The sequence below is a fragment of the Canis lupus genome, chromosome 38 (genome assembly GCF_003254725.2).
Source record: "Canis lupus dingo isolate Sandy chromosome 38, ASM325472v2, whole genome shotgun sequence".
Classification (NCBI taxonomy): Eukaryota; Metazoa; Chordata; class Mammalia; order Carnivora; family Canidae; genus Canis; species Canis lupus.
In genome coordinates, this window is record NC_064280.1 from 8640467 (window position 1) to 8665473 (window position 25007).

The 25007-nt window shown below is 34.5% G+C and overlaps 1 long non-coding RNA gene across 1 annotated transcript; it reads left to right on the forward strand.

The window, feature by feature from the left end:
* Positions 1-588: 588 nt before the first annotated feature.
* Positions 589-24213, forward strand: LOC112643159 (uncharacterized). The gene is made up of 4 exons (XR_003125671.3): positions 589-719; positions 1522-1591; positions 18428-18478; positions 23906-24213. It is a non-coding gene; the product is annotated as an uncharacterized LOC112643159 (long non-coding RNA).
* The last annotated feature ends 794 nt before the right edge of the window (positions 24214-25007 follow it).

The following is a 25007-nucleotide window of genomic DNA, read 5'->3' on the forward strand; positions in this document are numbered from 1 at the left end:
TAAATATTTTGTGAATGTCTACTAGTGCACATGAGCAAGAATTGTTTTTGTATATAAAGCTTACTCTGTGCTCTGTGTTTTTTTTTTTCCTCCAGAAATGCTTCCCTTCAGCTATTTCTAATAGCCAGAATGTGATCCCAAGTAAGTGTATAATAGTGGCTGCCTTGTCATATACAAGATCAATGCACTAATCATATTAAATTTGTTAATATCTGATATGTATTTGCTTTAAAAGCTTTGCCGATTGAAGGAAAGTCTAGTCTTTCCTTTTAAAAAGATATAGAGAGGTTTTTATCTGCAATAGAAACCCCTCGCTTCTGCAACAAAAATCCAGAATTCTGAACATGGAATATTTATGAAGAAACACATTACGATTAAATAACACATTCTTTCTCTATATAGTGCTCCCTGTGCATCTATTACTCTTAGAGCCCTGTATAGACTGTGAGTTCAGGACACACAGCAGAGAGTGAGGAGCCCCCATGGCGCTTCAACCAACCTTCATCATTAATTATATACTCTAAGTGGCATATTAGGAATCTTAGGAAGTGTCTTTGTGACACAGGCAAAAAGAATGATTGGAAAGATAAGATGCAAGATGAGAAATCACTTCTACCCCATGAAGTCAAATGATAAGAACGTTGTGATCGACTGTGTGCAAGGCCACTGTTAAATTGAGCAAAATCAAGACTGACAGAAAACTCTGGGGTTGGCAATCAGTAAGTCACATTTTGTTACATGCACAAGCGTCAGAATATATTTTATGAAACATATAGCAAAAAGGAAAAAAAGAAAAAATCAGGGACACTGTAGGTGGAAAAATACTTTAATCGTGTTTTAGAGTTAAGCTTCCCATAGTTTTAAGAAGATAAATGGCAAGTATATTAAAGTCGGTAACAGAAAAATTTTTATGATTGTAATAAAAAACACATTAAATAACTACAGATAGTATTACATGAGATATATAAATAAATCTGAATCTTCAACTCAGTTTTGAATCATGAAATTATCATCAGATTTTAAACATGGAATTAATAATTAAGATATAAGATATAATTAAGATATAAGTAGAATAAGAGCAATGATAAATCACAAGTATATCTTTAAAAATATTGTGATTCTAAATAGCTTTGCAGAAACATCTTCAGACTTAGAACCCTATAGTTTGTAATAAAAGAAAATTATTTTAGATTCTGAAATCTCTGAGAAAACATTTTTGTTCCAAAAAGCAATTTGCAGATGCATGGATCAAATAATTTTTAAGTATCATTTCACATTTATATGAAATACAGAAATAATTTATATTAGAATCATTTAACATCCTGAAGTCATATTAGTGGATGTTCCATATTTGTCTGCCAAACAAACTTTGGTATTTCTTATAATTTTTTTTGAAGTACACTCCACAACCAGTGCAGAGCACAAAGTAGGTCTCTTACTAATGACTATGAGATTAGGACCTGACCCAAGTCGTTTATTCATAATTGATACCATCTTCTTTCTCTGCTGCTTACACAACAGTGAGTAGGATCTATCCTATGCTCTTGAAGATCTCAGTTTCTTGTGAATGACAGAAGGACATCAACATAAGGTAAGACATCATTAGAGAAATTAAAGACAAAAACAATATATGTTATTGAGTGACCTAGTTTGAAAATAATTTATAGAAGTCTTAATGTATGAGAAGTGAGCCATTTACAGTGACATCAAGTGGCACCTGGGTGGCTCAGTGGTTGAGCATCTGCCTTTGGCTCAGGTTGAGATCCCAGGGTCCTAGAATCAAGTCATGAATCAGACTCCCCACAAGAAGCCTGCTTCTCCCTCTGCCTGTGTCTCTGCCTCTCTCTGTGTCTGTCATGAATAGATAAATAAAATCTTAAAAAAAAATAAAGTGGCATATAGATATATTTGGGGATAAATTTAACAACAGATTAATATGAGACTATAGAATTAAGACAATTTTGTATTGGTTAAAGGACAGATATAGAGGAAGGCAATGGAGTAGAGTCCAGAAAGAGTGCCACACATACATGGCCAATTGATTTTCAATACAGGCACCACAACACTCAATCAGCAATGTGTAATCCTTCCAACAAATAGTGTTGGAAAAATGAAATATTCATATGAAAAAAACTAGACCTCAATGCTTACCTTAAGCTATACACAAAAATTAAATGGAAATGGATGATAGATTCTAAGAACTAAATTTACAAAACTTTTAGAGAAAACACAGGGGAAACTTTTTGCTACTTTGAACATATAAAAATGTCTTATCTTATATATGGAATGCATAAATTATAAAAAGAAAAAATCATAGATTGGACTTTATCAAAATTAAATCTTCCTTTTAAAACTATGTGTGTGTGTGCATGTATGTGTATGTGTGAAGCTAGACATACAATTTGATGAAATAATTTGTGCTGACAGTTCTGAAATAACCTTTTACAACTTAATAATAAAAACAACAAAGATGACAAAGAGATTTTTAAATGGTCAAATTACTTAAAAAGATAGTACAGATACAAGATAGACAAATGGCCAATTCACAGTTGATAAAGTGTTTGTTATTATTCATCCAGGAAAAGAAAACTAAATACACAATGAAATGCCCAGTAAGAACTAAAATTAAAAAGACTAACAATACCATATGTAGGTAAGGGTGTCAATCAACTGAGATATTCATTATGCTGATGGGAATATTAAAATGGTAAAACCACTTTGGAAATTATTAAGGGGATGAGAAAAGTTCTATAATTTGATTGTGAAGTGGTTATACAGGTGTATAAATTTGTTAAAACGTTTTTACATACAGGTTTCAGTGAGTTATTTAAATATATGCAAATTACATTTAAATGAATTGATTAAAATAATCCAATGAAATTTTACACTGCTCATAAGAAATTAATTATTACAAAGAATATTTCAAAACATGAGAAGACACTCTTGATATAGTGCTACATAAAATAAACAGGATAAAATATCAGGTTAAATATTTTTAAATCCATAGAGTATGAGAAAGAGAAAAAAACAAATGTAAAAAGAGTCAAATGCATTAATTCAATGTCAAATGCATTAATTCAACAAGTTAATCTTATGCTGTGTCATCTACATGGCACAACACTAGATTTTAGGTACATAGGATAAAAAATATTTCCTATTATTCTAAATTGACTAAATTCACATTTAATAACTTTCAGAAAACCTGAATTTTAAGTCTCCACTTTTATTTTGTATTTATGTATTATATTAGTAAGATCAATATTCCAGAATTGTAGGGTTACCAAAGGAGATGGCTGTTCAATGTGTCAAATCATAATGAAAACTAAAACCTTAATTTGGTGGGCAAAGCAACAGTAAAAGAAAAGCTCAAAACAGAATAGCCAGACCAGGAAATTTGGTAACAAGATTATATGCAAACATATATATTAAAATAAATAAAAATATGAATTTACAAAATGGATAATATTAGGAAGATTGTTTATGCTACAAAAAATGGTTTTTCAATTTACAAAAGAAATCATTGTAAGTCACAGTTGACGCACCTAGAACATTTTTTTGTTGTTGTTGAACCATTAAGAATGCAATCTCCCTTATTCCTCAAAATATCCCTGAAGTAGGTGGTGTTGTTTATTTTTCACATTATGAAACAGAAACTGAAAAGATCCAAGAGATGCCTTGCATTTCACAGCTAGGGAGTAGTGAAGATATTTCACCTTGCAATGCTCCATAGTGGATTCAGGGCCTTAAAACAGCTGAGATTAAAAATTCAAGATAATTGACTCATCATAGAAAAGCCAAGGAGGAAATGGGATAGAAGCTAAATTTTACCAGTATTTTCTTTCCCCTCAAAACGCACTTTGTCTCCTCCCTCTGCTCCACCCTACACACCTTTAAAAAAAAATAAAAAAAAAAATCATGGGAGATGTTCTTTTTCTTTTCCATGTTTTTCCATTAAAAAATACATACAATAATAGTATTGAGTTTATCTATTTCAAATACTATACAACTAATCCCTTAAAAGTGCACAATTCAGTGTTTTAAGTACACTTACAGAGTTGTACAAACATCACTAATTCTAAAGACTTCACGGCTTCGAAAAGAAAACAACGCTCATTAGTAGTTACACTTACTCCCCTCTCCCTTCAAACACTTGGTAACACCAGTCTACTTTGTGTCTCTATGAATTTGCCAATGCTAGACATTTCACATAAATGAAATCATATAGTATGCATTTTTTGTGATGCACTTCATTTCATGCAGTATTATGTTTTCAAGTTTCTTCCATTCATTTTTATTGCCAAATAATATCCTATTTTTGGAAGGAGAGAAGATCAGATGTGCAATTATATGCCAGTTCATGGGGTTTAGCCAATGGATTGACTGGACGGTCAGAGAGATGGTAGAAACATAATTTGAAAAAAAAAAAAAAGAAACATAATTTGAAAATTGATGACAAGGAAACTTGAAGAGTTTCATGTATAGATGCCTCTGAATTTGCAAAAAAAAAAAAAAATGAAGTTATTTGTGTCCCATGAAAATGCTCATCACAAGGTGATCTCAACGAGGGAGGATTTTAATAATCAAAATAACAGAATGATGACCTGTTTTGTGGTTGTCAATCAACCTCTTTCCCCAGCCACCCGTAATCGCCCAGCAGCCTTGTTGGCAGTGTTATAGGTTATGCATAGGCTCAGCACCATGGACTTCTACTCACTAAAGCCAATCTGACAATGGCTACCACTCAATACAAAGCAACAGACATGAGCACTGAGTTTCACATATGGCATGATTCCCTCGGTTGATAAGCCAGCTACCTGGTAGCATGTTGATTACATTGGATTGCTTCCATATTAGAAGGGGAAGTGTTCTGATCTCATTTAAGTAGACAGTCTGAATATAGATTTGCCTTCCCTGCACCCACCCAATGTTTCTGCCAAAAATATCATCCAAGGACTTCCAGAATTCCTCATCCACCATCATGGTATTCCACATAGCATTGCTTCTGATCATTATTTCACAGCAAATACAGTGAGCCTCATGGAATTTAATGGTTTTACCATGTTCTCTAGCATTCTTAAGCAGATGGTTTGCTAGGATGCTAGAATGGCCTTTTGAAGACTCAATTATAGCACCAGTTGGGCGGCAGCAACTTGCAGATTTGAAGCCAAGTTCTCCAGAAGGCTTCATATGCTCTGAATCCGTTTCCAATATTTGGGACTGTTTCTTCCATAGTCAGGATTCTTAAGTAAGGATTCACAGGTTATTTCCCCCCTGAGGACTCCCTGTGACTCTCAGTGAATTCTTGACCTGGTCAGTCAGACCTTCAGTAGTTCTTTACAAGTGTTTTGTTTTGTTTTGTTTTGTTTCCCCATCCCATTGAACCATCTGATGTGCTCACTAACTGACTTTAATAGTCACGTAACCTGTCACTTCAAAGGGCATGATGGAACCTTGAGGCACTTTTTATCTTGGGAACCATACGTGCTCATCAATTCTGTTCTGTTCTGCAATGTTAGTGATGATGCATTTTGAAAGTCAGTGCCCCTTTCTGAGTCTAAAATGTTAATAATAAAAAAAGAAAGAAAATAAGGAAATAAAGAATAAATGACAAGAATAAGAGGAAGAAAGAGAGGGTGAGAATAAAAGAAGGAAGAAGAGAGGGGAGGAAGGGAATGGCAGAGAGAAGGAGGAAGGAAGGAAAAAAGGCCCATGTTCTCAGCTTTCTTATAATAGAGCAGGTTTTCCCACCAGAGCAGGAGTTACACCCAGAGTCAGCAGATTTTGTATAACCATATCTCTCACTGCCTGTTTTATTTATTTTAGTAATTTTCTTATTCTAATGTTTGGGCTTTTTCCTCTTCCTTCTGTGTTCAAGAGCTTCCACACGTCATATTTCCCTCCAAATCAAAGTAATATTCACCACCCCTTCCTTTGGACTTTATGGGAATAGTCTTTGGCGCTTATGATTTTTTGAGGTTCATAATAAAAAACATACAGTTCCAAGCATTATTATCACTCTTCTATAAATTGTATCACAAATTATCTTTTCAAATGATTTACAACTATACTTCTGAAATTCTTTTTTTCCCGTTAAAACCTATCCAAAATGTCAGCATCACACTAAGATATTTGAGAAGATAAAGCAATATAAACTTTACATACAGAAGTCTTGAATCCATAAAATCAATAAATGAATAATATCTTTACTTGAAAAGTTTCTGTAAATATTTTTAACGTTTAATGAGTTATCAAAGTAATGTTTATTTAGATTTAATCATCACACATACAGACTCTATCTTTTTGTTTTTATATTTTGGTATATTGTTCACCCTATCGTGAAGCAAGCTGTTAATTTTACATAATTATAAAGGTAATTTTCATTTTGATATAAACAATGTATATAATGTAGTACTTTATGTAGTTATGTATGATTGTACATGATTATATAGTCATGTATGATATATACAATATATAAGCATATATAATATAAAATTTTCAGTTTATATAACATCACATTTTCAGCTTTCTTTTTTCTATTATGAATTACATTATTCTTGATCATTAAGTGACTGATAAATATCAGAAGGATTTGACATTTTCATGTTACTTAAAATCTTTTTAACAGATAATTTACTCAGAATCTGTATGAAAAATGATTTTAATTTTGCTTCCTTCTCAGTTTAAAATGATAACTAGTTTCTAATAAAAATTTGAATCGTAATAGTAACTTGAAATTTGAATTCAAAATTCAAAACTATGACAGAAATTGTTAATTACTTCCAAATCTAATCATGTACAATTGAGAATTTTAAATTTTTTATTCTACTTGCAATTAAATGGGAATCTAGCATTAAGCACCAAAACGTTGATATTTATGCCTTTAAGTATAGTTGGTAGAAAAATGTAAATAATATGTTATTGAAAAAATATATATGTAAATATCTATAACTAGAGTATGAATTTGCTTTTAAAATATGGCATTATATATTTTCAAAAAACATAGTCCAGAGGGGAATATGCATATTTCTTTAGACAAATGGTAACATAATCTTCACATTCTCAGGGCAGATGTGAAGACACATAATTTATATATTCAAAATGTGGGATTCTAAAGAAAACAAATAAGGAAAATGTCCATTTGAAAAACAGATTGGTGGGCAGTCTGGGTGGCTCAGGCGGTTTAGCGCTCCCTTCAGCCCAGCGTGTGATCCTGGTGACCCAGATCGAGTCCCACGTCAGGCTTCCTGCATGAAGACTGCTTCTCCCTCTGCTGTGTCTCTGCCTCTTTCTCTGTGTTTTTCATAAATAAATAAAATCTAAAAACAAAAACAAAACAAAAACACAAAAAAAAGATTGGTGAGGAATTTAAATCGTATTCAACCTCAGATATTTTACAGAAGGTTAGATATTAATAGGAAAGGAAATTCAGGAAACTATGAGAATAATGGAGAGGGAAATATAAGGAGCCTGAGAGAAAATATTACTACATCAGGTTCATTAACATTATAAAAAATATTGAAAATATTTAAGGATTATTACAGTAATTAGAATTATTTCAAACTTCATCATTTTAATTAGTTATGTAAAAGGTTAATGTTTACTTGATAAAACTGAACTCCTAGAAGCTGACCTACCAGGAAAGAAGATGGCTCAAGCAGAGCCTCATAGAAAGCTGTCACAGTCTAGTGGTTAGGCAATCATTTCTGGTCTAGAGCAAGACTGGGGCCTGGGCCTCTGATCTTGCCAATGTAAAGCTTGTGCTTTTCCATCCACAAATACTGGACTGGAAGGATAGGACTGAAGCCAAAATTCTACCCTGTTGCATTGCTATTGTGTCCTGACCCTGATCCCACTATGAGAGGATACTTTATTACTCATGCAGCTTAAGAGATCCAAGGATCAGCATTCCTCTCCTGGAGTGTGACCATGTGCCCTGCTAGACTTCTTCTTCTTCTTCTTCTTCTTCTTTTTTTTTAAGATTTTATTTATTCATGAGAGACACACACACAGAGAGAGGCTGAGACACAGGCAGAGGGTGAAGCAGGCTCCATGCAGGGAGCCCGACGCGGGCTCCTTCCCCGGGTCTCCAGGATCAGGCCCTGGGCTGAAGGCAGCACTAACCTGCCAAGCCACCCTGGCTGCCCCTTGCTAGACTTCTGAGTATGTACTAGGATATGAGGATCCACACACCTGCAGCCACTCCTATCTCTGTAAGTTTTCCCAATAACCATACTTTCAACATTCCTGGTATTTGTGCACTTGACCATTTGCTCTTGTTTGTGGTACAGTTTTCTCCACAGTCAAGTTTAAGGATAAGCTATGTCATGTTCTTTGAGAAAAACAAGAGTTTTTTGTTTGTTTTATTATTTTTTTGTTTTAGATTACTTTGGTCCCTTAGAATTACCTATACAGCCATATTATATTGTGTCTTGCTATTCCTTTTCCTCTCCATATTTATAGATATTTGTAAGGCATCTAGGCATCTAATTCTTATTTCATAAAAAATAAGAAAAGAAGCTGATAAGATTATTTGATGATATTATCCTTTATCATGGGTATACCGGTCTACTGTTAGAATATCATTATCCAAGGCAAGCTAACTCAATTACAGGTTTACACAGAGTTGAAAACCAAATTCATTTTCTTATACAATAATTAGTGATTGCTATCTGCAACAAGACTACACAACTACCAATGTTAAGCATGTAGTAGGGATTTTGATTAGTTGGAGATGTCAAAGGCCTACCAGAGAATGACATCTAATTTGTGATATGACAGTTGAGTAGAAAATGAGCAAGGAGAGATGAAAAGGAATCTTACTCCAAGTAGGCAAACAGCAAGTGTAAAGGACATAAAGCAAGTGGAAACTTATCAGATAGAAGAGAATGAAACAGTGTTTTGATCAAAGTGGGTAAAAAAAAAGTTTTGTACAATCTACAGTTGGAGAATTTGTTTGGGGCTAGGTCATGTGGCTTATAAACCAAACTGGGGAATTGTTCATTGATCCTAAGAACATTTTTAAGAACAAAAAATCATAACTGGGAGAATGATACGGTTATATGAGTTTTGAAAAAATGTCCTGACATGTTATAGAGAATTCAGATTAGATCCAGTTAGGTAGTGCTTTCAGTAATCTAAATGAGAAATAATGCTATCTTGGGCAAAGATTATGGTGGTACAGTCTGAGAAAACTGATCAGAATAAAGTCATTTACTGTGTTGCATGTGCTTGCTGATGATTGAATATGGAGGAAGTATAAGAAAGCAATTCAAGAATGGCTTAAACAGTTGGTTGGATTGTGGTACCATTCATGAAGTTTGAGAATAGTGGAAAAAGAGTAGAGTTTGATGAAAAAGATGGTGAGTTCACTTTTGAGTTCATTGATTTGGAATGCTTTGTGACATTCATCTAATAGGAGATATTTTATGGTCGGTTATACACATCAATCAGAAGCCCTGCAGAGAAGTGTGGAATGATAGTATACATCTTCCATTTATTTGCAAATAGGTTTCCCATAAATAGGCAATAGAAACATCTTCGGATCATTTAAGCAGAAGTGTGTGTTTATTGGAAGGATTTTTATTAGCTCAAGGGTTTTCAAATACCGCCACAAAATGGGCTCAGAAAACAATTAAGAGCAAAGAATGTATGGTGGCCAAATCCAAGCAAAAATCACACCACTGAGCCCATCTGGTGACATTATTGATACCCCCTCGTCTCCCACACCTCCTACTCCTTTGTGCCACAGGATATTGGATATTGCTGCAGGCATTGTGGGTACCGCTGCTGCTATTGGAACTGCAAAGGTGAAGCTGCTGTTGCTCCTGCTGCTAACATGAAAATCAATTTCTTACTGTTTGTGATGATTTGTCTTCCTAGTTGGAGATTTAAATTGCTAGGCATGTGCATCTGATTATCCAACCTAGAACATATGCTTGTGCTGGAAAAGTGCATCCTTGTGGCTTCTCTGAGTCCCAACTGGTCTCATTCAGTGGAGAATTCTTCACTCATAGGAATGGCTTTCAGACAATCAGCAAGTAATATTATGACAAATATCCAATCCAGTCAAATCCAGTCCAAGTATTATGCTACACAATAGTTTTTAAGAGATCTCTTAGGGAGACCATATAGTTGAGAAAATGAAAATACTTCCATTTAGAAATTCAGCTATTTAATTATCCCTATATAGCAGAAAATGTCTCAGAAAGATTTCATTGTGAGTTTTCCTTAATTTTTGTCTCCATACATCCTTGTGTGTTTATTTAATTGGCTTAATATCCTGAGTTTACCCTCTCATTATTGCTTTTTTTTTAAATTTTATTTATTTATTTATTCATGAGAGACCAGAGAGAGAGAGAGGCAGAGACCCAGGCAGAGGGATAAGCAGGCTCCATGCAGGGAGCCAGATGTGGGACTTGATCCCAGGTCTCTAGGATCAGGCCCTGGGCTGAAGGGGGCGCTAAACTGCTGAGCCACCCAGGGTTCCCCTCATTATTGCTTTTATGCTAAAATATAGTAAGGAATTATGCATAACAACAAGCGGTTAGGCTCACCAGTCCTCTCTTTAAATGATACTCTGCATCTAAGCCTTATCACCTCGAATAAGGCAGGAAGAAAGGGATGCAATTATTGCTGGTTTAGATTGATGGTTAAAATTAAAAAAAAAAAAAGTGACTTTAAAGGTGAATTCGTATTGAGGTGAATCACCATTTTTTGGCACAGTCTATCTGCTATAGACTAAATTGGATCCCCTCCCAAATTCAGATTTTGAAGTCCTAAGAGTCCCTCCCTTCCATGTAACTGCACTGGAAATAGGGCCTTTAAGGAGATAGTTTAGGTTAATGAGGTCATAAAGGTGATGTGCTGATATAATAGTACATCAGAAGAGGAAGAAAGCAAAGCTTTCTCTTCGCAATGTGAGAACACAGTGAGCAGGCAGCCATGTGTACAAGCAGGAAAAGTGCTCTCAGAAGAAACCACACATGCTGATACCTTGATCTTGGAATTTCCAGCTTCAAAAACTAAAAAATACATTTCTGTTGTTTAAGCATATCAGTTTATGGTATTTTTTTATGGACCCTGATAAGTCTAAAACACTATTTACCTTTTATTGATTTTGTACTTCCTGTGGTTTAAGGAAAATAATAAGACTGGCATATTCCAACCCTGATTGAATGATGGAGAGCTATCACATTATTAATTATATATGATATCATGATAATATTTGAAGAATTTTCTATGAAGCTATAGAATAAAAATGATTGTATTAAACAAGTCATATATACTTATATATAAATAAATTCATTTTTCTGAATTCTACTGCAACAACAAATTTTATACACTATTATAAGTAAACCAACGATTTATATATTAGCATTTATTAATGAGAATTTTTACTAAGACCTTGTTTCTATAAGTATATGTTGGGGCACTTGGATGGCTCAGTAGGTTAAGCATCCAACTTCTTGATTCATGTTCTCGGGTTTGTGAGATGGAGCCCCACATTCAGCTCAGCGCTAGGGTTAAGATTCTCTCTCTCTCCCTCCGCCTCTCTCTGCCCTCTCTTCTCTCTCTCACTTTAAAAAATAAATAAATAGGGATCCCCGGGTGGCTCAGCAGTTTAGCGCCTGTCTTTGGCTCAGGGTGTGATCCTGGAGTCCCAGGATCGAGTCCCACATCAGGCTCCCTGCATAGAGCCTGCTTCTCCCTCTGCCTGCTTCTCCCTCTGCCTGTGTCTCTACCTCTCCCTCTCTGTTTCTCATGAATAAATAAATAAAATCATAAATAAATAAATAAATAAATATTCATAATAAAATCAACCAAATGTATTAAAACTTGCTAGTATCCATGTATGATATCCATGTATGATGAATATAGTAAGGGTTTATAATCTATTTATTTATTTGTTTGTTTATTTATTCATTTGAGAGAGAGAGAAAGAGTGCAAGGGAATCGAGGTAAAAGCAGAAATGAGAACATACACTGTTTGTCCTTCTCCGATTGACTTACTTCACTCAGCATAATACCCTCCAGTTCCATCCACGTTGAAGCAAATGGTGGGTATTTGTTGTTTCTAATGGCTGAGGAATATTCCATTGTATTCATAGACCACATCTTCTTTATTCATTCATCTTTCGATGGACACCGAGGTGCCTTCCACAGTTTGGCTATTGTGGACATTGCTGCTAGAAACAATAAATAAATAAATAAAGATGGATACAAAGGTTAGGAAAAGAATATCTGAACTAAAAAAAAAAAAAAAAAAAAGCAGAAATGAGGGAGAGAGGGAAAGCAGACTCTGTGCTGAGCACAGAGCCTGATGCAGGGCTTGATATAAGCACCGCGAGATCATGGCCTGAACCAAAATCAAGTCAGCTGCTAAACAACTGAGCCACCCAGGTGCCCTAAGAGTTTACATTATTTTATATTATATATCTATTTATTTGCAAATATATATTAGTCCGTTGAAAAGTTGTACATTTTTTATACTTATTTAGGAAAATGGTGACTTTCAAAAATCTATTAATTACTCAGGCTTAACAACAAATACTGCACTATTTTCTAGGAGTGAATGAGGTTTTTTTATGGACTTCTCAAAGCAAATTAAGACCTTATCAAGGGAATTTAGCAGTAATTGTTAGAAGAAAATTTACCATAAATATTAATTTATTTTATCTATGACCAAAATCTGTACCTTTCATTCCTAATCATTCCCCTCTCAGCTTTTAAATTGATTATATACTTTTCCTCCCATGTCATATAATTAAAATATAATTAAGTCTAGAAGAAATTGAGTGTATATTTTATTTAAGAAAATTTTAGAGCCTTTAATATTGTCTATATAACAATATTTATTCTAAAATATGTTTATCTTGGGGATCCCTGGGTGGCACAGCGGTTTGGCGCCTGCCTTTGGCCCAGGGCGCAATCCTGGAGACTCGGGATCAAATCCATGTCGGGCTCCCGGTGCATGGAGCCTGCTTCTCGCTCTGCCTGTGTCTCTGCCTCTCTCTCTCTCTCTCTCTCTCTGTGACTATCATAAATAAATTAAAAAAAATTTTTTTTGAAAATATGTTTATCTTGTCCCTGAGGAATATCATCAGTTGATGCAGGAAAAGATAGAAAATTGACTTAGGACTCTATAGCACATATGTGCAAATTGATTTTAAACATCGTTATCTCAATATTATTGTACATTCATAATTATAATATTTCTAGAAATTAATTCTCTTTATAATTTTAAATAATTATTTCCTTTTACAATCTATATTAAAAGTATTTTTCCTATAATTAATAATCTCAATTGTTTAATTATATGTATTAATGTCTTAGGCGATAGTATAGGTAAAAGCATGAACTGCTACATTAGTTCCATACAATTCTTCCTGGAACTCAATTAGAATTTATCAAAAAGAAATTGACTGGACAATATTTGTGGATTTTTCTGAACTGAATATTCAGTTTTGAGTATTAAAGGAAGGCTCCTGAAAGGATACAATTTTAATGAGAAAGAGAACATGATTATATTTCAAACCTCTTTTAAATATATCTGTGTGATGATTTTAATCAATGAGTAACATCCTATGACTCTAGACACAATTTATAATATTTTCTCAATTAAATTTCAATTTTCAATAGTCATTATTTTGCCTTATTCTCCTCTTACTAAATTGTGAAAGCCATCATCTTTTAACTATAGGAACTATATACAAATTGACAGATATTTGCAATGCATGGTGACTTTCTTGTGTTTTCTATGCACCCTTTTGGGAGAATTTCAGCTTCACACTTCCATTCTTCTTGCCATTTTTGTAGAGTGCAGTACAGTCATGTGACCTAGGTCCCACAATTCAGACCCAATTTGAGATTCAATCTTTAAAGTTGCACATTAAAAAAACAGGCATTTGGTTGAATCAATATTTTGAAAGCAATGAGAGTCAAGGTATCTGGCTTTTGAGAGCAGAAATTGACCTGAGTCAAATATTTAGCACTGTTCTGACACATTAGACAGTATACTGGAAAGTATCACAAAGAAGACCAAGAACAGATATTTATACTAAAAGAAAAGCATATTCTTACATGTAGATGAATTCAAATCATCACTCCATGTTTCTCTTACAAAAGTTTTACAAATTTCCATTTTTGGTCTAATGCAATTGGGTAATATGTGGATATTTTTTTTTAATTTAGGAGTTGTTTGCTATTTCCTCCCCTAAGGAGAAAATAATATCAAAGTGCTGAATGTTCTGTTTTGTATTGTTTTCAGTCTCAACTGACTATATGGTATAAAACCAAGATGCTTTCTGTTTGTGAGAGCTAAACGTTAAATAAAATGAATTTTATAAACTTCCCTTTGAGAACCAGATCTCAGAGGACTCATTGCATAATTTTTTTACTCTAGTAAAAAAATTTTAATATAGAGAATTTTTACTCTAATTTAGAGCACTACATACAAGGGCAGTTCTCTTACATACAGAAAGTTAACAAAAGTTCTCTTGGCCAGTGCAGAGAAGGAGAGGAAAGGGGGAGCATGATACAGGATGAGTATGAATAGAGATAATTAGAAATCTCAGAGACAGAGATTTCTACTCCACTTTCCTCCTAAAATTTTGTAAGACAACTTTCAGTGGGTGTTAGTCACAGTACAGTAAAGATGACATTGTGGCATTTTAGAAAGAAAAGGATCCTGAAATAGTACCACCTTGTTTCTCATGGGCTATGTGTGTGTGATGGAGAATATCCAAGTTTTCAAGAGGGAGATTGTTCTGAACCTGCTTCTGGATCCAGTGAGGCCTGGGATTATGATTATATAAGTATAAAATGGGAATTCCTCTCAATAGCATGGCCTAAGAAGGAGCATGAATGGAAATTTCTGCAGAAGCCAATCAAGACTAGATGAGAGTGATTACAGATATAGTAGTAACAGACTAGAGGATAAAAGGAAGATTAAAAATTTCAGGATCTTGGGAGCTATGGTAATGATTTTGGTGTTTATTCTAGATAAATAGGAATCCATTGCACGTTTTTAACAGAAGACTTATATATGAGAAATTTTTAAAGATTTTATTTATTTGATAGAGAGAGAGAGAGCATGGGTGGGGTGGGGGTGTAGAGAGAGAAAATCTCAAGCTGACTCTGCTCTGAGTGCAGAGCCTGACATAGGGCTCAATCCCACGACCATAAAAATCAAACCTGAGGTGAAACCAAGAGTCAGATGCCCAACCGACTGAGCCACGCAGGCATTCCAAGAAATGTTTATTTTAACAGGATTATAATATTTACTGTGTTAGAAAAAATGGCAATGGAGAAATCAGAACAAAGAAGATATTGTTGCAGTAAATCAGGTTAGAGATTATGGTGGCTTGACTTGGTATGTTAGCATAAAAAGGACAATTAGTCAGATGTTGGTTGTATTTTGTTTTTTTTTTTTTTTTAATTTATTTATTTATGATAGTCACAGAGAGAGAGAGAGAGAGAGAGGCAGAGACACAGGCAGAGGGAGAGGCAGGCTCCATGCACCAGGAGCCCGATGTGGGATTCGATCCTGGGTCTCCAGGATTGCGCCCTGGGCCAAAGGCAGGCGCCAAACCGCTGCGCCACCCAGGGATCCCTGTTGGTTGTATTTTGAAGGTAGGATCAAATGATTTGTTGATTATGTGTGTATGACCTCTGAGAAAAAGAGAAAAGTTAAAGATTCCTTTAGTTTTTTCCTGACTATATTCAAGGATGGAGTGTTGTTAATTGAGTTGAGGAAGAATGTAGGTGGAACAGGTTTGAAAAGCATTGGAGTTATAAGCAGATGAATTTTGAACATATTAAAATTAGAATAGTTATTACACTTCCAAGTGAAACTGAAAAATAGTAATTCTATAGATTCTGGAAAGTGTACAAGGGATTATCACCCTGAAAATATAAATTTGGGAGTAATCAGTACACAGATGATGTTGGATGCCAGTAGAAATTAATGTATTTTCCAAGACCTTGAGTGTAGATATAAAGAAGTTAAGGGACAGGATCTTAGTGAATATCAACTTCAAGAGTTCATGATGATGAGAATAAACTAGAAAAAATAATTGAGAGGCAGAAACCAGAGATATAGGAAGGAGATCAATTACTGTTTTGTGTTGGATGCAAATATACCAACTATTTCAAAGAAGAGTATTGTGCAAAATGCTATTTATTAGTCAAAGAAGTTGTAAACCAAAAATTGACCATTGACTTAGGTTAGACAACACCTATGTTCCAACTATTAATCCTGTTTTCTTCCTACCATTCCCATCCACAGAACACAGCTACTGATTAATCACTAATCTTTTTATTCTCGCTATAGCTTTACGTTTTCTGGACTTTCATATAGTTGAAATTATAATGTACAGAGATTTCTCAGATTGGCTTATTTCACTAAATAATATGCATTTCAGGTTTATTCATGTCTTTTTTTGTGGCTCAGATAGTACACTTTTTAAAATCAGTGATAATTCTGTATTGCATGGATGCACGACAGTTTGTTTAGCCAATTACCTTTCTGAAGGATAATCTGCTTGCTTCCAATTGGAACAATTAAAAATAAAGTTGCAGGTATTTCTGTGGACATATATTTTTGACTCATTTTGGTAAATAAGAAGTGCAGTTGATGAGTCATATAAGACTGTTTACCTTTGTAAGTAACTGCTAAACTTGCTTCCAAAATGACTGTACCATTCTGCATTCCCACCAGAAATGAATGAGAGTTTCTATTGCTCCACATCCTCTAACAATTTGCTATTGTCCGTTTTTTTTTTATTTTAACCATTTATAGCAGGTATTTTGTTGTAATTTGCATTTTCCTAAGGATACATGATGTCGAGCATCTTTTTGTATGCCCAATTACCGTCTGTATATATCCATTGGTGAGGTCTCTGTTCAGATCTTATGCTCTATTTTTATAATTTTTTCTTATTGTTGAGTTTTAAGAGTTCTTTGTGTATTTTGGATATCAATCCTTCATCAGATACATGTTTTGCAAGTATTTTGTCCCAGTCTGTGGCTTATTGTTTCATTCTCTTAACAATGTCTTTTGCAGAGCAAAAGTTTTTAATTATAATTAAGTCAACTTATCTCTCTCTCTCTTTTTTTTTTTTTTTTAGTTTCATGAATTGTATTTTTGATGTCACATCTAAAAGGTCGTTTCCAAACTCAAGGTTATCTGGATTTCCTTCTATTATCTTCTAGGAGCTTTATATTCTGTATTTTGCATTCAGGTCTGAAATCTGTTTCAAGTTTTTTTGTAAAAAGTATAAGGTCTGTAGATATACAATTGAGTGCCAGGTTCAGGCACAGGGATGTTATATGGGAATACCCAAGGCCATAAGTATTCATTCACTAACAAATATTTATTAAGGATCAACTCTTTGTAGAGCCCACTCAATGCTGGCAGGGACTGGAATTTCTTCTATTATCTAGCAACGCACCACCCATCAAATTCCTTCCTCTAATTCCTTCTCGCAAGCAAAGTTAAAATTTGTCCTGAACTAAATATACAACCAAAGAATACTTTGATTTGAGAATATCAGTGCAGCATATTGTTATGTTCTTTTCTTCTTTCTAGACACCTAATGGAACACTAGGTTTTAGGATGGAAGGGGTCTGGGTCCTTGAGTTGTTGTGTATCAGATTACCACATCTTCCTGCCTGCTAAACTGAACTGTGCATTAGCACAAAAAAAAAAAAAAAAAATTGTAGTTGAACTAAAGACATTGGAGTTGTTAATTTTAGACTTCTGCCAAAAAAAAAAAAAAAAAAAAAATTCACCCTGTCTGCTGAAACTGTTGCCTTTTAAAACTCTAAGCAAACTTCTGCCAATAAGTACAGGCAACAGGTAAAGACACGTGCTTTCAGAAGCTAGTAAGTAATGTAAGTGAAGCATGATATATGTCTTGCTGAAGAGATCTTATGCCTAAGCTAAAGACACTGGCAATTATTCAGATCTAGGTTTATTATTTTCTTCTGTGTTGTTGTTAGGATTTTGTCAATATTTGTAAGATACTTGATGTCCATGACTTTGGTTATCTTATTCAGCTTATTATTCTAAGAAGTGCTTGGATCACAGATGACGATAAATTTATTTTTCTTTCTAATAAAAGGATGATTGATGATGTGAATAGAATGTGGGATAGAGTCAAAAGTACCTTTATATTTATCAGTATACTCCCCCTATCCTCCTACTAGGACATAAAGACTGTAACTTATTTATTTTTATGTCCTTATAACATTTAGAACCTTGCTTCTTACATATAATACTATCAATAAATGATTGTTGAATAAATGCTCAATAAATATTTGTTGAATTGACTTTTAGGCTTGGGCTCCTTCCATAAATATGAAATGAATTCATTTTATATAGTCTTTTAAAATTGCTTTTGTCTGTAAATTCATATTTTCTCCTCAGAGGCAAAACTCCATGATCAATGTGAAGGATTGTTTTTCTTCCTCCTACAAGGTATGTATTTCTTCAGAATAGGAAGTACACACATTACAGAGATTTAGAGACACCAAGAGAATTAGCAATCAAATAGCTTAGTTTCTTTTATTTCTACATGGGGTGAAAGGCCTTAGGAGTTCAGGAGACACTAAAATTAATGATGCATCCTAATTAAGTAAACGTTTGGGTTCCTTTCCTGATTGAAGTACTGTACAAAATATAAGGAGAAAATGATTGAATTGCTTCATATCCATCTTTCCATGAAAATAAAAATCCTCTCACTCCTTGTCAGTCCATCTCTTGTAGTCTCATTTTGATCTCACGTTTCTTTTAATATTTTGCTAATTTTCTTCAGCTTCTGACCTTATTGTTACTGTGCTTAGTGTCTTCTCTTCATACCATCTAATTTTCATACAATCAAATGTCATGATTATCATTTCTTTTCTTAAACATCTATCAATATTTGTTACAACCAAATCAGCATGAATTGGATGCTAATATTGTGTAAGACTCTACGCTAAGTGAATAAAGCTGTGCAATATTATGTTATTAAATGGTTAGTTTATTTCTGGAGACTAGTGCTATTATCTGATTGCCCCTACCCTGGTTCCTTTTCACTCTTTATGTAACCAAGTCGAATGAATCAACCTGGTTCTTGAGGAAATCGAGTTTCTGCCTGATGAAAGACATTGGTTTGTTCAATACCTAGAGGAATGAAATGGCCATGAAGCCAGAGTTTGCTGTTAATTCTTAAAGTTCCTAGAAAGGAAAGAACATACTACATATTTTTGAACTCTATGCATGACTGGCTCTATTAGTTTCCTATTGCTGCTTTTATAAATTACCGCAAATATATAGCATCTTAAAACAACGCAAATTATTAACAATTCTGTAGGTCAGAAGTCTAAATTTGATCAGTAGGACTTAATTTCTTCTGAAAGCTCTAGGGAACCATCTGTTTCCTTCCCTTTTCCAGCTACTTAGGATGTCTTGCATGCATTCCTTGGCTAATGGTCCCTCATCACTCCATCTACTTCTCTCATCAGAATTCTTTCTCTGGCTCCATCCTTTTACTTTTCTCTGGTAAGGATGCTTGTGATTATTTTAGGGAAACACAACTAATCTAGGCTGCTCTCTGTGTCACAAGGTCTTTAACTTTATGAAGTTTACAAAATCTCTGTGCTATACACGGTAACCTAGTCCCACACCCTGGGAATTAGAATGTGGGTATTTGGGGAAATTTTAGTCTTATTACCACACTGAATAATCATTGAAATCCAGATAAAAGGGAGAATTATAAAGAGGTTGTATCTGATCATTTCCTTGAATGTTTCCAAAATTGTTATTTTTAGGTCACTTCAAAAATTGTGCAAGTTTATTCATGTCAGTTGATAATGCATTAATCCATATAATCACTATGCCATTGAACATATTTTGGTCACTGCACTCATGAATAGATTTTGGCAGTACAAATAATCTAGAAAGTAATCATTTTGTTAATGTAAAAAAAAAATCTTAATTCTGATAAGCCTGACTAGTAAAATGTTATATAAACTGATAGTTTTATAATTAAACTCACAAAATTAGAAACATTTCTCTCTTCTATGAATATATTTTGCTTGCAAAAGTTGACAGATGAAGAATTTACATCTACATAGTTTGTTAATAAAAGTAACAAATAATTTGATACTTCCATTACATTTCTTCTTCCCTTCAATAAGTTAGGAAATATAACGAATAGAAACAGCTTAATTATTTCTTTTAGTAATCAATAACTGCTTTAATTTCTTCATACTTATTTCCCCTTATTTTCAAATAAACAAAATGTTTTAATTTACAGCATAGTGAGAGGATTAAATTGGTATGGTGGATAGTAAGGTATTATAAAAATAAAAATCCTGAGCAATAACAAAGGGTTGTGATTGTTTAAACATGGTTTATTTTATTTTATTTTTTTTAATTTATTTTTTATTGGTGTTCAATTTACTAACATACAGAATAACCCCCAGTGCCCGTCACCCATTCACTCCCACCCCCCGCCCTCCTCCCCTTCTACCACCCCCTAGTTCGTTTCCCAGAGTTAGCAGTCTTTACGTGCTGTCTCCCTTTCTGATATTTCCCACACATTTCTTCTCCCTTCCCTTATTTTCCCTTTCACTATTATTTATATTCCCCAAATGAATGAGAACATATAATGTTTGTCCTTCTCCGACTGACTTACTTCACTCAGCATAATACCCTCCAGTTCCATCCACGTTGAAGCAAATGGTAGGTATTTGTCATTTCTAATAGCTGAGTCATAAACCACATCTTTTTTATCCATTCATCTTTCGTTGGACACCGAGGCTCCTTCCACAGTTTGGCTATCGTGGACATTGCTGCTATAAACATCGGGGTGCAGGTGTCCCGGCGTTTCACTGTATCTGTATCTTTGGGGTAAATCCCCAACAGTGCAATTGCTGGGTCATAGGGCAGGTCTATTTTTAACTGTTAGAGGAACCTCCACACAGTTTTCCAGAGTGGCTGCACCAGTTCACATTCCCACCAACAGTGTAAGAGGGTTCCCTTTTCTCCGCATCCCCTCCAACATTTGTTGTTTCCTGCCTTGTTAATTTTCCCCATTCTCACTGGTGTGAGGTGGTATCTCATTGTGGTTTTGATTTGTATTTCCCTGATGGCAAGTGATGCAGAGCATTTTCTCATATGCATGTTGGCCATGTCTATGTCTTCCTCTGTGAGATTTCTCTTCATGTCTTTTGCCCATTTCATGATTGGATTGTTTGTTTCTTTGGTGTTGAGTTTAATAAATTCTTTATAGATCTTGGAAACTAGCCCTTTATCTGATATGTCATTTGCAAATATCTCCTCCCATTCTGTAGGTTGTCTTTTAGTTTTGTTGACTGTATCCTTTGCTGTGCAAAAGCTTCTTATCTTGATGAAGTCCCAATAGTTCATTTTTGCTTTTGTTTCTTTTGCCTTCGTGGATGTATCTTGCAAGAAGTTACTGTGGCCGAGTTCAAAAAGGGTGTTGCCTGTGTTCTCCTCTAGGATTTTGATGGAATCTTGTCTCACATTTAGATCTTTCATCCATTTTGAGTTTATCTTTGTGTCTGGTGAAAGAGAGTGGTCTAGTTTCATTCTTCTGCATGTGGATGTCCAATTTTCCCAGCACCATTTATTGAAGAGACTGTCTTTCTTCCAATGGATAGTCTTTCCTCCTTTATCGAATATTAGTTGACCATAAAGTTCAGGGTCCACTTCTGGGTTCTCTATTCTGTTCCACTGATCTATGTGTCTGTTTTTGTGCCAGTACCACACTGTCTTGATGACCACAGCTTTGTAGTACAACCTGAAATCTGGCATTGTGATGCCCCCAGCTATGGTTTTCTTTTTTAAAATTCCCCTGGCTATTCAGGGTCTTTTCTGATTCCACACAAATCTTAAAATAATTTGTTCTAACTCTCTGAAGAAAGTCCATGGTATTTTGATAGGGATTGCATTAAACGTGTATATTGCCCTGGGTAACATTGACATTTTCACAATATTAATTCTGCCAATCCATGAGCATGGAATATTTTTCCATCTCTTTGTGTCTTCCTCAATTTCTTTCAGAAGTGTTCTATAGTTTTGAGGGTATAGATCCTTTACATCTTTGGTTAGGTTTATTCCTAGGTATCTGTATGCTTTTGGGTGCAATTGTAAATGGGATTGACTCCTTAATTTCTCTTTCTTCAGTCTCATTGTTAGTGTATAGAAATGCCACTGATTTCTGGGCATTGATTTTGTATCCTGCCACGCTACCGAATTGCTGTATGAGTTCTAGCAATCTTGGGGTGGAGACTTTTGGGTTTTCTATGTAGAGTATCATGTCATCGGCAAAGAGGGAGAGTTTGACTTCTTCTTTGCCAATTTGAATGCCTTTAATGTCTTTTTGTTGTCTGATTGCTGAGGCTAGGACTTCCAGTACTATGTTGAACAGCAGTGGTGAGAGTGGACATCCCTGTCTTGTTCCTGATCTTAGGGGAAAGGCTCCCAGTGCTTCCCCATTGAGAATGATATTTGCTGTGGGCTTTTCATAGATGGCTTTTAAAATGTCTAGGAATGTTCCCTCTATCCCTACACTCTGAAGAGTTTTGATCAGAAATGGATGCTGTATTTTGTCAAATGCTTTCTCTGCATCTAATGAGAGGATCATATGGTTCTTGGTTTTTCTCTTGCTGATATGATGAATCACATTGATTGTTTTACGGGTGTTGAACCAGCCTTGTGTCCCAGGGATAAATCTAAACATGGTTTACTAAGGCCACAGATATTTAAAATATTCTGAAAATATTTTGAAAAATGCTGCCACTTAGTAATAGTATTTCTAAATGTTAAGTAAAAATTAAATACAGTAAGCCCTTGTAGGGATATGAAAGATGGAAGGTTCAGTTAAGTACTTAATTTCATCCATTAAATAAATACTTCTTGAGCTCCTTCTCTATGTAAGGTCTTCTACTGGATGGTGCAGATACAAAGCAAAGGAGTCGAAAATAAATATGAAAAACACAATCATGGTTTCTCCATGAAACTGATACTAGGCAACATGTTCTTTGAAATAGATTAGGCTCTAAATTCTATTGCACACTTTCGAAGATATTATTAATCACACAAGAACACTTAGAACAATACAAATGCTACTTAAATGCTTCCAGAATGCTTCTATAATCCCAGTATTTTATATATGATAGAAAAGTACAATGGGAATCCACCCAGACTTTGCAGTCATAAAAACTGATTTATAATTCTGAACCTTCTACTTAGTTTGTGACTTTGGGCAAATTAATGAAGTTCTTTGAGATTGTTGCTTCATATATGAGATGTTCATAACCAAAATGCACAGCTCATATTGAGATAATCTATTTAAGAATACAGGCCTACAGTATGTTCTTTAAAAAATTCTATGAATTGGGGCACCTGGGTGGTTCAGCTGGTTAAACGGCCAACTCTTGATTTTGGTCCAGGTCATGATCTCAGAGTTGTGAGATTATGGGAGCTCAATGTCAGACTCTGTTTGTGCTCAGTGAGGGGTCTGCTTGGGATTCCTTCCCTCAGCCCCTCCCCCCACTCATGCTACTCCCTCCCTCCTTCTCAGATAAAAATCTTAAAAAAAAATCCTATGAATTTCTCTTTAGCAATTAGAAATTTTATTCAACAATGGGTAGATTTTGAATAAGTATGGATTTTGTTTTCAATTCTCAAAACAGAAAATAACCAATATAAATTATTTTTCACATGTATTTCATCTTTTGCAATATTTCAAATTAGTGTAAAAATTTAATTTCATAAGAGCATGTTATACAGACCTAAAAATGTTCAGATTTTCTTCTATTTTTGTTAAATCCAATAATAACCCCTTTGAAATAATAGCTGCCAATATATTTCAATGTTGTATTTGTCTTTCAGGTTGTCATTTCCAAGAAAAGTATTTCATGTAATACTCAAATTTTGATCTCTGTGAAAGAATGAAAAATGGCTTCAATCACTCCAGAAAACTGAACGTTCCTAAATGACTGAAGTTTTATAGCTTTTCTCCTATTAAGAAAGCCCTTTGTTTATGGAACATGCATTTTTTTTGCATAATATTTTCATCACAATGTATTCTTAGTTTCTGCATTTATTTCATATTGTGTGTGTGTGTGGTTTTAGATGTAAGTCTAATTAACCTTCTTATTTTGAGATGATGGCTTTCTTCTTGATATAGTTCTATTTTTTATGTTGGTAGGGAATTTAAAAAATAGAACTGCAGGTGACATAATGGAGTGTGATACTGTAGGTATTGGAATGATCCACCCTTTAAGACTGAATGGGTGTGTGTGTGTGTGTAATAGTCTAGGGAGCGACCCAGTGAAGTAAAAACACACTGAGAATCTTTCCTGAGAAAGGAAAATTACACTAAGAAATGATCCCCCATTATTGAGGGCAAAGATAGCAGGGAGCTGGGAGTATAAAAAGTAACGGGGAAGTAAAAATTATCTACAATGGAGAGTATTAGTTGTCAACAAAATAAGCTACAAGAAGGATGCAATTTATTAATCTTTGTACTACCTTCTCTTTCATCTATTCCTTGTCCCAATCTCAATATCTGCTTTAACAGCTAGTGATAGAATTTAATTGATTTACAATGAATACTAGCTAAGAAGTTAGGAAGACTCAATTTAAAGTTTCTTGGATTACCAGTTAGTACATGATTACAGTAATCACTTACCACTTAGATTCTCAATTTCTTCATCATAATGAAGAGTTAGACTCAATGGCCATTAAAGTTCCTTCAAGTTCCAACATACAGTAGTCCCCTCTGTCTCTGGTTCCCCGGTTTCAGTTAACCTACCAACAGCTTCAGTTTCTGGAAACAGGTGATCCCTTTCTGATAAGGAGTCCGAAGGTCAGTAGTAGTCTAAAGCTCTGTCACTGATGCCTATGTCATTCCCTCATTTCATCTCATCCATTTCATTTTATTATCTCACATCAACATGAGAAGAAAAAAAAGTTGAGTATGGTCCAATAA